This window comes from Meriones unguiculatus, chromosome 1, assembly GCF_030254825.1.
Source record: "Meriones unguiculatus strain TT.TT164.6M chromosome 1, Bangor_MerUng_6.1, whole genome shotgun sequence".
NCBI classification, from domain to species: Eukaryota; Metazoa; Chordata; class Mammalia; order Rodentia; family Muridae; genus Meriones; species Meriones unguiculatus.
The window spans coordinates 28,973,894-28,990,876 of NC_083349.1; the positions used below are offsets into that span (position 1 = coordinate 28,973,894).

The 16,983-nt window shown below is 46.7% G+C and overlaps 1 long non-coding RNA gene across 1 annotated transcript in view; it reads left to right on the plus strand.

Annotated features, from left to right (window-relative positions):
* Window positions 1-16,759, plus strand: part of LOC132655125 (uncharacterized) — a 64,814-nt gene extending 48,055 nt beyond the window's left edge. The window contains exons 2-3 of the long non-coding RNA XR_009592765.1: window positions 11,355-11,542; window positions 16,090-16,759. This is a non-coding gene — a long non-coding RNA (uncharacterized LOC132655125). The remainder of the gene's footprint in view (window positions 1-11,354; window positions 11,543-16,089) is intronic.
* The last annotated feature ends 224 nt before the right edge of the window (window positions 16,760-16,983 follow it).

Consider the following 16,983-nt stretch of genomic DNA (forward strand, 5'->3'; position numbering starts at 1 on the left):
TATCAGCCAGATTGTGCTGTCCAGGCTGCCCCTGGATGATATCTGGCCATAGGACGGGAGTAGAAACATTAGGTGTGACATGACTATGCCTTTGACCTGCATTCCTGCTTATTCAGAGTGTCTGTCTGGGGTTTTGGACACTCATCTCTCCCTGGGATCTCTGGGGTAGGAGAGGGCATTAGATGGATTCAGCCGCATCTGCTGGCATCCTATGTTTGTCTCCTATCTATGGGACGCTGGTTCTTCTCTCTACTGAACCTTGACTTCTGAACCCTCCCACAAGTGTGTTCTAGGTCTTATCAGCTACAGGAGAAGTGCCCAGGAATGTGGTTTCCCTGTGACCCGTGACACATAAAATCCCCCATTTCTCTGATTCCTTTTGAGGCCCCGGAGAAGTGGTCGCTACCAGTGCCCATAGGGCCCAGAAGAAAATCGTTTTGTTCAAGCCCATGGAGTAGAGACGCTCACTCTTTGATTGCCTCCAGAGGTGAAACATTCTTCGTTTTAGCTGTTGTTCATAAATCAAATGCCCAAATGCTCAGGAAGCCACTTTACAGACTCGCTAATGAAGCTGAGCAGAGCCGGATTGGAAATAGCTTTTGAGGTCCTGTGAAAGGGGATCTAATGACTCTCCTATCCTGGCTGTGCTTTTATGACACTGAAAAGAGTAGGTGGCTCTGTTAAAAATAAATGATTCGGTGTAATGGGAATACCTTCTAAGCAGGAGCTATTCTGACATTCTACCAGCCAGCTTCATATGGAGAATGAGACAGTAGTCATAACTATGTCCTGTTTTCATTCAGTTAACAATAACTTTTATTAAAATTTTCTTTGACAATTTCACACACATGTATCATGTACTCTGGTTCCACCCACCCCATCTTCCCTTATTTCTCCCAAATCCCTGTCAAGACCCCTCCTCCCTAAAATTCCCTTTCCTGAATTTGTGTCCCTTTGTTTGGTTTTGGGACTCGCTGAGTTTAACTAGGGCCTCCTGTGTGACCATGGGTCTGGAATTGTTCACCGGAGCCTGGTGACATCACTTCAGCTTGTACTCACAGAGTTGTATTCTTAACCTATAAACTATTAAATGTATAATACATATGACTAGATTATGTTTTAATTCCTAAGATACTGGCCACCGAAACGTACTTAGGAAGATGAAACTTTCTGTTTAAATTGGTCCTGTTTAATGGACACCAACAACCAGTTTTTGCTGTGCCTTTTGTTTGTCTGTGTGAAACAGGATCTCATGTAGCCCAGGCTGGTCCCAAATTCTATATGTAGCTGAGGGTGGCCTCAGACTTCTGACATGAGCTGCTATTCATGTACCGCCATAGCTGCATTCTGTAGTGCTGACTGAACCCAGGGCCTCCAGCCTGCGAGGTAAACACTGCACTGGCTGGCGCACATCCAAGACTCATTCCACGTCTGACTTTATAGAGACTCTGCAACAACCCTGTGGAGCAAACTCTCCTCCCCGTCATCGCAGTCCACGAAACAAGGCTGAGGAAGGTTAAGTGACACATCAAGCTCATGTGACCCAGAGGTGAAATAGCCACCTGGCATCTATGACTCTGTTTCACCAACTCTTCCCATTGTTCTGTGAACATAACTTTACATGCACGTGTGCAGTGTGGGGAATTAGAACAAATGATGGTGAAATAGAGCGTTGCTGGTCCAAAAGTGGAGAAGTCGTTTATAGGCAATTTATATTTTCTTGTTCAGATCTTACGCATTTTCTAAGATGTCAGCACATGACTGAACAGGAGAGGTAGGGTTTTTGTTTCATTTCCAAAAAAAAAAAAAAAAAAACAACAACAAACCTTTTCCCTTTTACTCTCTACTTTTAGACTCAGCAGCCAGGGCCCAAGAATTAGACAGAGAAAAAGATTAATATCAAAAAAATTATATTTCTCACGTAAGTGGAGGTTTCATGGAAAGAAGTAGGAACCACAAGGGGAGGTGAGACCTGGGGGCTTATAGGAGGCTCAGGGCGATAGCTATGGAGCAGGAAGTAGACAGAGGCTCTAGGGGAAGCTGAGTGTGTTGATGTGTGGGAAGTGGAACACGCCCTGCAGATTCCAGCTGGAGCCTTGCCCATTGACTGGCACTGTCCAGTCCCCAGTGAAGCTGAGTCCCCGTATTCTCCCTGTGGGGGAAGGGACACCTTTCCAAGTAGAATTCTGTATCACTTTTATGGATGTAACTTCGCACCCCTCTGTAAGACAGAAGGGAGCAAGTAAGGAGCCTTGGTTTCAGCCCAAAGCTGTTCTCGTGTCATAGGTACATTTGGGGGGCATGCCTGAGGTGCTTCCGCTGTGTGTTACATTTAAACCAGGGGAACTATGATTATTACACTTCTTGCTTTAAATGCACTAACAGAAAGGACTCCGTTTAGAAGAAAAAAAAACCAAAAACGTGTATGGGTTTAAAGTAGGTAAGCCTCACTACAGGCTTATTTACTGGGTGAAGACAATGTGCTACTTAGGAAGTAACTAAGGGAAAAGGACCAAACATCAAGCCACGCAGATGAAAGTGCATTCAAAATAGCAGGCTGGGAGGCAGGGATGTAGCTTGGTAAGTAGAGTCCTTGCCTCTCATGCACAAAGACCTGGGTTCGGCCCCTACCATTGCTTAAGCCAAGCATGGTAGCACATAACTGCAATCTTTGTATGCCAGGGATGGAGGCAGGAAGACCTGAAGAACAAGCTTACCCTACATAATGACGAGTTCCAGGGCAGCCTGCGTTACATGACGCAGGCTTGTAGAAGGCTCAGGGCGATAACTATGGAGAAAACCAGACAAAGCTCCCCATCCCAGCGACAGGCAAGGAGATAGAAAAGCCCAGGGATGTGCCACGACCCAGCATGAGGCAGAATCCAGGGAGGCCACGTTGGGAAACTGAGTCATACAGCAGGGTGAGGGACTGGGATCAGAGCAGAATGGTTTGTGGGAGACAAAGAAAGGCTTTATGGGTAGTTTCTCTCTTCAGACCCTGATGTCTCATTTATTTATTTAATACCCTTTAGAGGGAGCTCAGTGAGATGACAGCCCCTCGGGTAACAGTGCTAACTGCCAACTGTGATGAGCGAGTTTAATCTCCAGGATTTACAAGGTAGGAGAACTGACTCGTAATGGTTGTCCTCCAACCTCCACATGCACATCGTCCCTCCCCACACACAGGCACATACACTCAAATGAAATAGTAAGAGGAAAACAAACAAACAAACAAAAAAACAAAACAAACAAACAAACAAAAACTTGGGCATGAGAAGTGAGAAGTATAGCCAGAGTCAGCCAATTCATTCTAAAAGAAAAAAGAAAAAAAGAAGAAAAAAAAAAGTTAAGGTAACATTCTATCGCCGTAAAGTAACGTTTCTCTACAAAATAAAACAGAAAGGAAGGCAAGCCTCTTCCCTCCCCATAGTGAAACTGTGGCCTCAGTACAAAGAAGACAGTTCAGCAAAGTGTGTACTGACAGCGTGCGAACAGCGACGTGACGGGCTCTGGAAACTTAGACAAAGTGATATGGCCAGACATCACCGTCTGTCAGTGCTGGCTGAGCCCCATTGATGTTCTATCACGGTGACTAGCTAATCATCCCATCATCCATACCTGGTATTGTATGTGACTGACACACCTTGTCACAGCAGAGTCACAGCCACCCAAGGAGATGAGGAAACAGAGAGAAGGGAAATAAATCCCACATGGGCAGGTGCAGCAGTCCTCGGCACTTTGCTGGATAGGAGAGAGGGAGGCCATGTCCCTTCTCCAGGTGACAAGGACGTGTGCAGCAAACTCTGTCGTGTGATAGCTTCTTTGGAACCATTGCTTGGTGGTGCTGGGTGGGCTGGGGGTTGGGGCTGATCTAAACATGGACTGAGAACACGCAGTGTGGGGGATTTGGCGTTGGTCTTGGTGCCAGCCAGCCCTACAGCTTTAGCTGAATGTTTGTCAAGAGGGAAAGGCTGCGTGCAGCCAAGCAGGAAATTGACTCTGATCTCTCTTGAAACCAGACTAGCATTTCAAGAACCAGCATCCGTGGGGGACCCAGAGGTGAGGTGTGGGATGGGGCAGAACTGTGTTGAAAGAGTCATAAGAGGGATGGGGTGGAGGAAGCATGTCCTTCCCCAGTTCTGGATGCTCAGGTCAGTGAGGGCTCTGTAGGGGTGGCGGAGCTCAGTGATGGAGAAGGAGGTAAAGGCCAGGCACAGATGCTTAAGACCAGAGGAAGGTGCTGTCTGTGCCCCGTGATGAGGATGTGTGCTGATATGAGTATCTTAACTGTGCCCTTAGACGCCTGTAGGCCATGAGTGCAAAATTCTGGTTCACAGAAGCCAACTTTTCATAGATCATTTTATACACTGACTTTGTTGTCTTAACCTGCTAGGCAAAGAGAATAGGTTTGTTTTAATGGGTGGGAATGTGCAATGGGGGTACTGCCGGGATGGCCCAGTCGGTAAAGCATTTACCTTACAAACAGAAGGAAGTGAGTTTTATGCCCAGAACCCAGGCCAAAATGCCAGGAGTGATGATCCGTGCTTATAATCCCAGTGCTGGGGAAAAGGAGACAGGGGTCCCCGGGGCTCACTGCCTGGCTAGCCTAGCCTAATTAGTGAGCTCTGGGCCGATGAGACAGCCTGCTTCAAAGAAGGTGGACAGCCTTTCTGAGGATGACACCAAGGTGGTCCTCTGGCCTCCTCATGTGGACCTACAGAGAGAGAGAAAGAGAGAGAACAAAAAAGAATGTGCAGTGCTTGAAGAAAGTACTTATCTATTCCCCCTTTCCTTCTGATATGGGTATACATTAGCAATGCATAAGTTGGAAAAGGTTGAAAAATAACCAGGGAGTAATTTGATGATAAGAAAGCAGGGTATAAAACAAAATGGATTTGATGGGAAGGCTCTCCATAGTGCATCACAGGGAAAGGTCCACCCACTTGGTAAGTGATAGAGCACAGATTTGCTTCTGAACTTCCTGGTAGACAGAGCGAAGAGATGATCACAAGGCTTGAGGACCGTCTCTGCTGTCCTGAAAGATGGTCTCAATATTTCCAGGAGCAATAAGCAGCAAGTTTCATGAAGTTGTTTCTTAGAAAATCTCTTTGCCTGGAGGTCTGCCCCAAAGCATAGTCAATGAAAGTCACAAATACGTGTGAACCAGTAGACATAGCTAGTGTCGTAGCAGGAACTTTGCAGCAGACTAGATCTTTCTTTAAAATTTTCCATTTTGTTTATTACCGTGTGTGTGTGTGTGTGTGTGTGTGTGTGTGTGTATGCGTGTGTGTGCTCGCGTGCGTGCGGGCTCAGGTGTGTATGTGGGTGTGTGTTTGTATGTAGGTGTGCTTACCCGTGAGTTACATCCGTGGAGGCCAGGAATTGATGTTGAGTGCCTTCCGCCATCACTCTCATTTGGTCCCTGGCATCATCCCGTGTTGGGTGACAGACATGCATCGCCATGCCTGGCTTTCACGTAGGTGCTGGGGATCTGAACTCTGGTCCTCGCATTGGCACAGCAAGCTCTTTATCCACAGAGCCACCTTCCCAGCCTCGAGTTCCACTCTCACGCTTGCTGTTCAGCCCAGAGGCTCTTTGCTAATAAGTGTGTGTTCTTACACTGACGGAGGTGGGGGCACAGTGTTTACAGCAGGTAGTGTGTGGAGGAAGTGCCCTAGAGCCAACTCAGAGCTTAAGGCATTCTCTCTCTTTTTCTGTCTCTCTGTGTCTCTGTCTGTGTGTGTGTATCTGTGTGTGTGTAAGGCAAGGGCTGCACAGCTGTGCTTCTGAACGCAGGCTGCACCCTGGCTTGTTTGGAACCCAGGATGGCATTGGAAACCACCTCGACACCCTGCAGACGGGGAATCATTTAAGACAGAGGGCCACCACAACACCATCTTACAGAAAAATGAGACCCTTGGCTGCACAGTGACTCTCAGTTTCACAAGAACTTCCTTGCACTGTGATGCTCACCGCCGTCCCTGGTCCAGGGTCTGATGGGGTGGGGAATTAACCGGACAAGATGGTAGAGCAGAGGCTGCCTCTCAGCCCAAGCCACCTATCGGTATGTCTGTGACCAAGTGAAATACTTCAAAATACGGGTGGATCATTAGAGAAAAGATACTTCAGTGATTAATGGCATAGTTGTACGAGATGGAAATGTTTTTTAGTGCAGATCATTAAATAGGAATGAGGGAGATGGACAGTTATCTGTGTGAAAGGCTGTCTATGGAATACTGACCAGTGAAAAGCAGCTTTCAGAATGTGTGTGTGTGTGTGTGTGTGTGTGAGAGAGAGAGAGAGAGAGAGAGAGAGAGAGAGAGAGAGAGAGAGAAAAGGAGGGATTATATTACCTGTCATTGTACAGGAATGTATCCCTGATGAGGTTTTAGATTGTTTTTGCCTTCTACCTTACATTTCATGCAGTGTTAAAGCTTTTAGTCCCCTGACCAACCTTTTTTTTTCTTTTGAATGACCCTGCAATTGTTAAAAATTATGTTTATTTAAAATAAAATTTTACTTTTATGTCTGGATGTTTTGCCTGCATGTATGTGTCTGTATCACAAACACGTCTGGTGCCCAAGGAGGCCAGAAGCAGGCTTTGACTCCCCTGGAACTGGGGTAATGGGCATTTGTGAGCCTCTTTGTGGGTACCTGGTCGTCTGGAAGAACAATTGGTACTCTTCACCACTGAGCATCTCTCCAGGCTCCAAGTCCATTAAAAAAATGTTAATAGGCTCATGTAAGATAGGTTATAAAAAGCAATCAAGGAAGTTTGGCTGGCGACTTAAACCTACAATCCCAGCATTCCTCAGGCAGAGGCAAAATGGCTTCAAGCTCCAGGCCAGGCTGGACTACATAATGAGAAATGTCTCTCAAATAAACAAGCTATCAAGCAAATGAGCAAAACTGGTATTAAGGAAACATGTTCATGGGCTAAAACTTGAAAAATTATTCTTTAAAAACTGGTAAAGCAAACCTACATTTTGTACAATTAATAGGCCCTAAAAATTTAAAAAGAAAGGACTCCATCCATTTCTATACTGAGAGCCTCACAGGTAATGCTATTCACCCTGCTGTGTCTTTAAAGAGAACCATTTCTAAGCTGTCTAAAATCTCTCTGCTTTCCATACAAGTGCGCACTGGATGGCTTTTGTAGATGCTAGACATTAGCATTTTGTAAATGCCATCCTCCCAGTGAAACCACGCAGGGTAGAGCCAGCTCCTGACAAAAAATAGAAATGAAGCTTACAATTAGAAATCACAAAGCAACAGGCGCTCAGATTTAAAACCCTCAGCATACACAGTCCAGCCGCTTCAAACAGTCTTTCCCTTACCTTCCAACTGCCGGAGCGAGAGAATGTCTATGTCATCCAAGCGCATCAAATAGGGGGATAATTTTTTTTTTTTCTACATGTTCACTAATTGGGCTGGGCATGTAGCTTTATCGGTAGCCTGTTTGCCCAGCGTGCATGAAGCCTGGGTTCTATTCCAGAATCTCAAAAACCAGTGTGGTGACAAGGCTTGTATTCTCAGCTCCCTGGAAACGGAGCCAGGAAGGTCAGGAAATCAAGGTCACCCTCAGCTACATGTTGAATCTGAGGTTGGCCTAAGTCCTAAAAGATCCTAGCTCAAAAACAAAACAGCAGCAGCAGAAACAATGGCTGAAGAGGTGGCTGAGCGGTGGAGAGAGGCTTACTTACTGCTCTTACAGAAGATCAAGGTTAGGTTCCTGGCTGCTCGCAACTCCCTATAACTCTAGTTCCAGGGGATCCCAGTGTGTCTTCTGACCTCCAGAGACTCCTGGATACACATGGTGCACACATATACACTCACCCATGAGCGCACACAGGCAAAGAGAGAAAGAGAGAGACTAAGTAAATATTTAAACGAAACAAAAACTAAAGCCCCTTCCTTAATTAATTAATCAACTATCTTTGAGCTTGTCAGCTCAGGCTGGCACAGGTGTGATAAATCTTGGGGGATCTGGAACTTCAAAGCTCCGGGTCACTCCAGTAAAAAGACCCAGGGACCAGAGGGGCCTCGGGGGTGGGAAGATGGGTGGTGGTGTGGGGAATGAAGATACCCTGGAGAATGAAGATATCCTTGAGACCCACAGTTCAAAAGCACCTTAGCCCAGAGAGATTTTCTCGTAGTGATGGTGGTACTGATGGCGCATTTAAATTTCAAAGTCAACCAGAGGAAACATTGGCAAAATTCACCAACAGCATTTTTTCCCCTTGAGTTGGTATTTCTACGTAGCCAAAGATAGCCTTAAGCACATATGCTCCTGTATCCGCCTCCTGAGCCCTGGGATTACAAGCATGCATCACCCTACTTGGCTCTAAAATGGGGCTGGGATGCAGCCAGCGGCTGGGAGCTTGCCGCGCATGCGTGAGGGTCTGGGCACCGTCCTCCGGACCGCGGTGGTACAGGCGATGTTTATCTGACTTAAGGATGAACAGTGAGGCAAGCTCCAAAAGACAAATAGAATAGATGTTGAAATTCTGTAAACCACAAAGCAATGTGAGCAAAGGTTTAAGGTGTCTGATAAGAAAGAGCAATAGGAAAAGGGATCAGCTGCTCATCTGCATTCGTTCTTTTAACCTTTGCTGAATGCTGAGGTGCTGGGGCACTGCCATACATGTCGGGGATTCAAAAATATGTAAATACTTAAAAGATAAGAGCCTTGGGGGCAAATGAAAACGTAAGCAGTTTCCAAAAGAAAAGATTAAAAAACGTTCAATAAGCACCTCTCTCTCTCTCTATATATATAAAACTACTGCCCTAGGAATTCACTCAGGGGTGAGAAATAGTTCTTCTCTCCAAAATTACTTCAGAATTTTCGAACAGCCAGCAGGGTAGCACATTTCTCTAATTCCTTTCCTTTAGTTAATACCTTATTTAATATTTAATACCTTATTTAATGTCCTTGGGACGCAGAGGCAGGACCCACTTGGGGGAAGGAGGGAACCAAGTTGTCGTCCACAAACTGTTGTCTGACCTCCCATCGATGCCCTGTGGCACACGCCTGCCCACTAACCCCGTAAAATAAGTGATACGTACTTGTTAGTTAAAGCATGCAAAACTTTAATTTTTTTTTTTTGGAGATTTTATGTATCTAAAGCGCTCTGTGTTCACGTTACAGCGTGTATATATTGCTATTTTCGGGAAGGTGCCCCTTTCTTGTTCTTGTTATTATCATTTTGTAATTTTAATATTTTTTTCGAGACAAGGTCTCAAGTGGCCTAGGACCGCCTCACAGTCGCTACACGGCCGAGGATGCCTTCGAAGGTCTTGAGGCTCCTGCCTCCAGCAGCAGAGTGTTGGATCTATGTGGTGCATGGTTTCTGTGGCGCCGGGCATGGAGCCCAGGGCTCCAGGCACGCTAGGCAGCGCTCTACCTATTGAACTACACCCACAGCCCCACTTAGGTCTCATACTTAATTTTTTAAATTTTACCAGGACAGGTCCTGGGGCTGAAAAGAAGGAGGGTGTTTCAGGAAGTGATTATATTGCGTCTCATTAAACACACAAACACCTGGCAAACAACAGGACAAAAAAAATTGCAGCCTAATGATTAAGATGTGGAGCCCTAATTTTATTATTTTCATTGCTTTTAATTTTTTTTTTTTTTTTTTTACGTAACAAATAGCAGTAGCTCATATATGGGAGGTGAAAACCATTATTACAGGCAGATGTGGTGGCACAATTGTTTAAGCCCAGAGCTCAGGAGGTTAGAGACAAGCAGATCTCTGTAGGTTTGAAGCAAGCCTGGTCTACACAGCAAGTTCCAGGTCTCTCTGTGAACAGTGAGACTGTTTTTAAGCACATATATAGAACCTATAAAACATCGTTATATCCCCGAGGCTCAATGTATCTTCCTATAACTTCCCCACACCTTCTTAGGTAAAGTGGCTCTAAGTTATAAGCTGTGGAGAAGGAGTGCAAGGAGCAATCACTGTTTAACCCCTTGCTTCTTGACTTTGGATATCCTGCATGTGACTGCCACAAACAAGAACAGAAACAGAAAGACCCACATCTAGCAAGTAGCTGACTGTGTAACGCGCTCCCACTGGGGGACAGATTCAGTAGTTTATTTTCTTTTTCAATCACACAAAATAATACGTTTTCAAAGGTACATCTGTAACCAAATAGACACCGAAAAGTGGAGACACAAAACCAAATTTGTCATGTAATTCCCCCCCCCCTTTTTTTCCTCTATGGCTTTTTTGTTTTTTTGACTTTTTAAATTGTTTTTAAAAATAGAATATATTTTATTTTTCTTTGACGATATCATCCATGCAATGTATCTTGAGTTCCTCCACTCCCCCCGGGGACCCCAGCATGTCACCCACGCCCTCCCCTGTTTGCACCCTGTTGGAATGCTGCCTCATCTAGGCTGGATCTTATGCAGCTAGCTGCAGCTGCAGTGAGCTTGTGTGTGCAATGGCCATGCCGTGTCCGGAAGTCGGCATTTCACGAGCACCCCCCCTTCAGCTCTTGCATCCTTTCCACCCTCTTTGGCAATGTTTTCTGAGTCTCTGGGGTGAGGGGGGATTTGATACCTAGATACTGTTTTGGGGTGAGCTCTCGATACTTAGTCATTCTCGGCACTTGGGCCGTTACGAGTCTCCACACTGGCTGCTGCCCACGGCAGAGAGGAGCTTCTCTGGGCAGGGCTGAGGACAGCGTTAATCTATGCGTATAAACCTAAGTATTGAGAAGGCAGTTTGACAGTGTGTCCATTCGGCAAGACAGCGGTAGTTGGCTCTCCCTAGGGTGGTCACATTTTTTTCACGCAGTGAAGGCACCTTTATATATAGCACTAACAAATGAGGGTGTTTGCCCAGGAGAAATGAAATCGCTTATATCCTACAGGTTAGAATAAGGTGTTAGATAACACTGAAGCTGGGGTTACATGTGGCTGCAAGTCTGTGAGCACTGAGAATGTTACTTGGATCATCTGGAAGAACAGAAGGTGCTCACGGCCACTGAACCATTTCCCTAGTCCCCTGACCGTCCACTTGAAGTAGGTACATTTTATTACATGTAAATTATATGTCAGTCAAGGTGATTTTTTAAATTTTTAAGGTTTTCCCATGTAGGGCTAAACTACATACTTAAAATGGTTGTAGAGCATGAAATGCAGCTGGGGAGCAGAGGGTCGAGTGAGGTAGTCTACACAGGTTCCGTGCCTATGCTGGCCCTGGAGAGAGAGAGAGAGAGAGAGAGCACTTGACATAGTGCAGTTTTCCTATCCATGCTTGGCTCACCTCATTTTTAGCTTCATGGTGTGCTACGTCCCCTCTCCAGGATAGTGAGTCTGGCTCCCTGTCTATCACTCCCCACAGGGCATCTCATGGAGGCCGAGCCACCCCAACCAACCCTCCTCCCCATCAAACTTCAGGATGTTACCTGCTTTGCACCATTATCAGCACTCACCCTCCCACACAACCTCCGTCTCAAGAACCTAAAAAGAAAGAAAGATAAAAGGGGTCCGTGAAGAGTGGATGAAGAGTTCAAGGAGCCAAGGATTAAGGTGATTCGCTGCTGGACAGAGGCGGGTATCAAAGTTCTATCCCACTAAGTTTAGTTTAAAAGAGTGACGTAAGTTTTCTGGCTACCAGAGTTCTAGCCTACCAAGTTTATTTTGAGAGAATGATGTAAGTTTTCTTTTAAAATTTCACTCTTGAAAATATGACATTGGGCACGAGTTATGAATCATATCCTGCTTTAGCAAACCTTTAACGAGACATTGTGAAAAACAGCTTCACGAGGCGAGCGCCTGGGCGCAGCTTGCTGTCAGTCACTCGCAGAGATCAGGGGCACGTGGCCTTCCCAGCAGCTTCTGCCTTTCCACACGGCGAGAAAAAGAAGAAAGACTGATGATCGGGTTCAAGTGATTTGAAATTCTTTTCTTTTTCTTTTCGTTCCTTTTCTTTTCTTCCTTTTCTCTTAAGTCTTAGATAAATTGGGTTAAAACTTAAGTGTTACTGCGTGGGCTTCAGACATGGTATTTTAATGGTACATCGGCAGATGTTCGTGTAGCCATCGAATCCTGAGGTATTTACTAGTCACATGGCCCTGCAACTGACCAGGCACTGAATCTAAAAAAGTGGTTGTTTTGGACAATGTGGTCTCTGAGCTGTGCTTCAGCACTAAGAATCTAAGAACTTCAAGAAAGCAATTTGTGCTCAGGGATTCATGACTGGTACCTCCCAGGAGAAGCCATCTTATATTTTTGGTTGTGAGCCTACCATTTAACGGCTGAGCCATCTCTCCAGCCCAAGGAGAAGCCATCTTTAAAAACGACTCTTGAGAGGACCAGCCTCTTAAAGAAGAAGGACAGTGTGTGTGTGTGTGTGTGTGTGTGTGTGTGTGTGTGTGTATGGCTAACGGCAGCTAAGTCACCAGAGTAGTTGACTGTGGACATTTTGGTGAAGGAGCTCTTCCCAGAACTGTCTGCTTCAGAATTTGTGGCAGACAGATGACAGTTTGTATCCATCTATCGGTTCATTTTCAAGCACCCACCACTGTCCCTGGATGCCTTTTGCAGCCCCTTCCCAGGTTACAAACTTCCTGGACCTATAGCAGCCTCAGGGAAGCCAGGCACAGTAAACCGGAAGGATGCTGTACCCATATCAGCCGCACCCTGGTGCAAGGCTTGAAGAGTGGGTTGGCACATATGTTTGCCACCAACTCCATGGTCAACCTGGGAAATTTAGTAAGACTATGTCTTTAAAAACATAAACATTTTAAAAATTAAGGAACGGCTGAGCTTGTAGATCAGTGGTAGGGAGCTTGCCCAGCCCGTGTAGGGCCATGGGTTCATCCTCGGCATTCCAAGACAGAGGCTCCCTTAGAGAGGGAAAGGCCTGTACTGTGGAGTCACGTCTCAGCTATGGCCTGTGTGACTCTCAGCATCAATGACCTCATCTCCAAAGCTGGGCAAAGTCCTGGACTTTGCCAGCAATCCCTGGGCCTCACCCCCTCCTCTAGATAGAGGAGAGGATTATGTGTGCCAGGGTCAGTCCTTACACACGGCATCTCTCCTGGTTGGGCATCTTAGGTAATGGTTTCTGATGATACTGAGGTGAAGTTGGGTCTGGTAGATATGAAGTCAGGGTGGCTGCCCCATCCCTTAGTCACTCTTGGAGGGGAGGGCTGGGCCACCTAGCCTGTGGGCCAATGAGCGCACTCTCCCCTTGACTGCATCGATGGCTGCCAAAGGTCCCTTTGTACCTCCCCTCGCGCCCCCCCCCCCCAGGAAGCCTCTCAGACCTGTAGGTGCAGAGTACTGCGCCTACAGATGCAGGTCCCGGGGAGGGGGTGGCTGCTGAGATGGCAATGATAAACTTACTGCACAACACACAAAGCTTTGATTTCTGGGCTTTGCGTGAGCGCTGTCCTGATGGAGGAAAATCCGATATCCTTGAATGGATGTAGCAGAGGGGTCCATTTTCTTGCCCCACCCTTGGTGCCTGAGTGGAAAGAGAGGCTAAGAGTGGTAAGAGACTCAGTCTGGGCTGGGTTTGAGTCTTCTTGGGCTAATAACAATGGGATGCCACTGAGGGTTGTTACATGAGACAATGGAGCAAGGAAGGATAGGAAGGATGAGGAGCCCTTGAGCATTAGCAGGTTACATATTTGCAAATCAAATGAAAACAGTGATTTCCACTCTGTATGAGTATAGTACAAAAGCCAGCTGGGCATGTAGTCATCCTAGGGCTTTGTAGGCCAAGGCGGGAAGGCCGTGAGTTAGAGGCTAGCCTGGGCTACATAGTGAGACCCTGTCACCCTTCCCTGGTTCTCTCTGCCTTTGGGATAGTAACTTATGAGTCTCACTCTGCTCCTCTGAAGCCTCTTACTTTTAATTGGTTCATCTTGCTTGATTAAAAAGCAATGCACTTGGGAAATTTCCAGTTCAGTTCTGGGGGGCCTGAGCATTTTAGCCTGGAGAAGGACACCCAAGGGCGATGTCAGGGATATTAAGCAAACTAAGAGGGGGTCAGGAAGGTGATGGGGGATGGTGAAACTGGGTTCTTGTTTTAAATTGGGGCAGGAATGAAGGAAGGCAGTAACACCCATCTGCACCCTTTGAAAACCCTTTATGGGACACAGATGTTCAGGTGGAAGGGTAGCCTATTTATAGAAACACACGTCAAAGAAAGAAACAAACCTGATTCTTGAGCAAAGACAGACAGTTAGTCCCAGACCTTCCATGGCTACATGTATCGATGCCTTGGAGGTCACGTGGGCCAGGTGACCCTGGGCAGCCCCACATGGAGGCTAGTTTGGGTTCTCTAACCCATCCCTTCCCTGTGAGTGATGAGGAGGGCACTCCGGGGCTGGGTGTGGACCTTTTTCTGCGCTGGCCCCTGCTCAGCTTTCCCTGAGTTAGGTCAGCAACACAGGGAGAGCACTCCTCTGCTCCAACCACCAGAATTAGCACCTCTGTTTCTCCATTTGTCCTTATAGAGAAGGTGGGTGACAGGCTGCAGTGTAGACCTCCTTTCTTCCACAGATGTGGGTAGTTCAGGCTGTTCTACCTGCCTCGCCTTCACAGGGACTCTGCTGTGATGAGGAGTCTCATAAGTCCAGGCAGACGCCAAGACTGTGCACACATGTTCCGCAAAGATCTCTTGGCCTTGGGAGCAGATGAGGGCTGAGCGCCCCGTCTCACCTACCCAAGATAAGCAGAGAAAATGGCGCAGTCGATATTCATAAAACAATAGGCCATTTTGTAAAAGACATTCTGGTTGATGATGGGAAAATGGGGGCAGAAAGAATAAGGAAACCACCAGGCAAGCTCAGGCTCTGCTTCTCTAAAGTCTGTCGGTCATCCTTTCTTCTTTGAGTTGGGTCTCACTACAGAGCTCAGGCAGGCCTGAAAGTCATCGTCTTCTTGACTCAGCCTCCCGAGGGCTGGGGTTGTAGGTATGCACCACCATGTCCAGCACACATCTATGATTTGAATAATTTATAATTAGAAATCAGACTATGAGACAAAGTGATACACAGGATAGAAAGATGGGGCCAATGGATGGCAGGCGGCAGGAGTCCGGTTTCCCACTTGGGGCGTGGGGGAGGGTTACAAATGAAAGTGAAGGCTAGAATGCTACTCAGCACATTGTGCTGGCTTATCGTGGGGCAGCAGCATGCATTTAGGACGGCCTTTTTGGAGGTGCAGATTGAGACACACTGAAGCGTTTATGGATTTGTGTGTGCACCTCCGTCCATTTTGCCTACCACGACGCTTCCCATAATTGTAGTGCGTATTCAAATCCCCTTCCCTTCGAAAACCAGGAGCGTTTTGTGGGGCCTGAGCATCAAGCATTCAAAGAAACCTGTTGTAGTATGTGAAACTGTCCGAAACACCAAAGGGGTATGTTCTGAGCCTTTGTGCAGAAGCTCTGATTGTACAGACAGGCGTGGAATGGAATCCCCACTGTGGGCTGTGAGCAGCTGGTTCCTTCCAGAACGTTCCAGGCAAACAGGACTGGAAAACCGTAGCTTCACAGTGGAGAAAGCTGACGGAGGCAGCCTCAGGTCAACATCTGCCAGGGTGATTCCACTATTTTGCCGTTGACCTAGGTTCAAGATGGCAGCCATCTCTTGGTTTTGGACCAAGAGTCTTGGTAAAGGGATTAGAGAAAATGATCAGGCTTGCTGTTGGCCTTGAATTCTCCATCCTTCCCCTCCCCAGCTCTGAAATGCTGGGATTATAGGCTTGTACCGCCATGCCTGGCTGCTCTTAATTCTTTTAATTGTGATAAATTTATGTTGCTTATGCAAGTGTTTCATAGCAGGGAAATGAGCCCACAGTGTAGGGAAATTTTCTGTACCATTTATGAAAGTCTTAAAATAATTTTAAAATTAAAAAAAAAATGTTTAAAAAAGAAATATGGCCGAGGCAGGTGGAGAGAAAGCTGCATTGGCGGGCAGAAGGGAGCAGAGCCAGTGGGAGCCAGGAGTCAGGGTGAGCTTTTGAAGCTTGGTTTTCTGGGGTGGGGCATGTGCAGGGAAGGAAGTTGGGACTGGACCCCTCATCTCCGGGATCTGATGATTTTCTCTTTTCCTCCCCAGCTCTGAGCTAGCCCACTCTGCATCTACTCCTGGGATATGTGCTAGCCCTCAGGTCGACACCTTGAACTTCTGGGAGCTCAGGAACGTGGGATTCAGAGAGGCCAGTTCCACTGGAGACACAGCTCCACACCAGGGATGCTTAGGGGACAACTTTCCCAAAGACACGGTCCCTGTCTTCTAGGTTCCCGGACTTCACGTGGACCTGGTGCTGCCAGCACATGCTGAGCATTCCTGACCTGAAGATCTAGAACCCACAGCCATGGGACAGGACTCCAATGAAAGGCAATGCTCTGTGTTTGCTTGTTTGCCTGTCTATTTCTGAGGCAGGCTCCCCTGTCGCCAGGCTGTCCTTGAATTCACTATAGAGCAAAGGATGGTCTTGAACCTCTCATCCCCCTGCCACAGCCTCCTGAGTGTCAGGAGACTGCTGTGTTTCAAAAAGCAAGAATATTTATTTGCAGACTCCAGCATAGGTTCAGAGCCTGAGACTTGACCCTGATTGCATCCTGTTATTTGACCTGTAGACCTCACCCCTGTTTGTGCCTGCCCATCAGTGTCTTCTTAGCAAAGGAAAACCCTCAGTTCCAGGCTGCTCTGATAGGGAGCTGCGCTTGAGTCTTTGTATTTTGTTTTTTAAGGAACACATGTCAGATGCTTCGTAAAATGTCAAAGATCCCTTTGAAAATAAACTTATTTGTCTTTTATTTTCTACAAGATGAGTTCGTTTAAGGAAAATCTAGAAAGGGGGCCAGAGGAACAAGCAGTCCTCAGATAAAATACTGACGACACATGGGGAAAATGGGCTGAGGAAATGCTTTGACTCAACAGTGTTCTGCCCTGTTTCCTTACTCCACTGGGGTGGTTGGCCGTGGGGCAAAGAACTGACACTAAGAA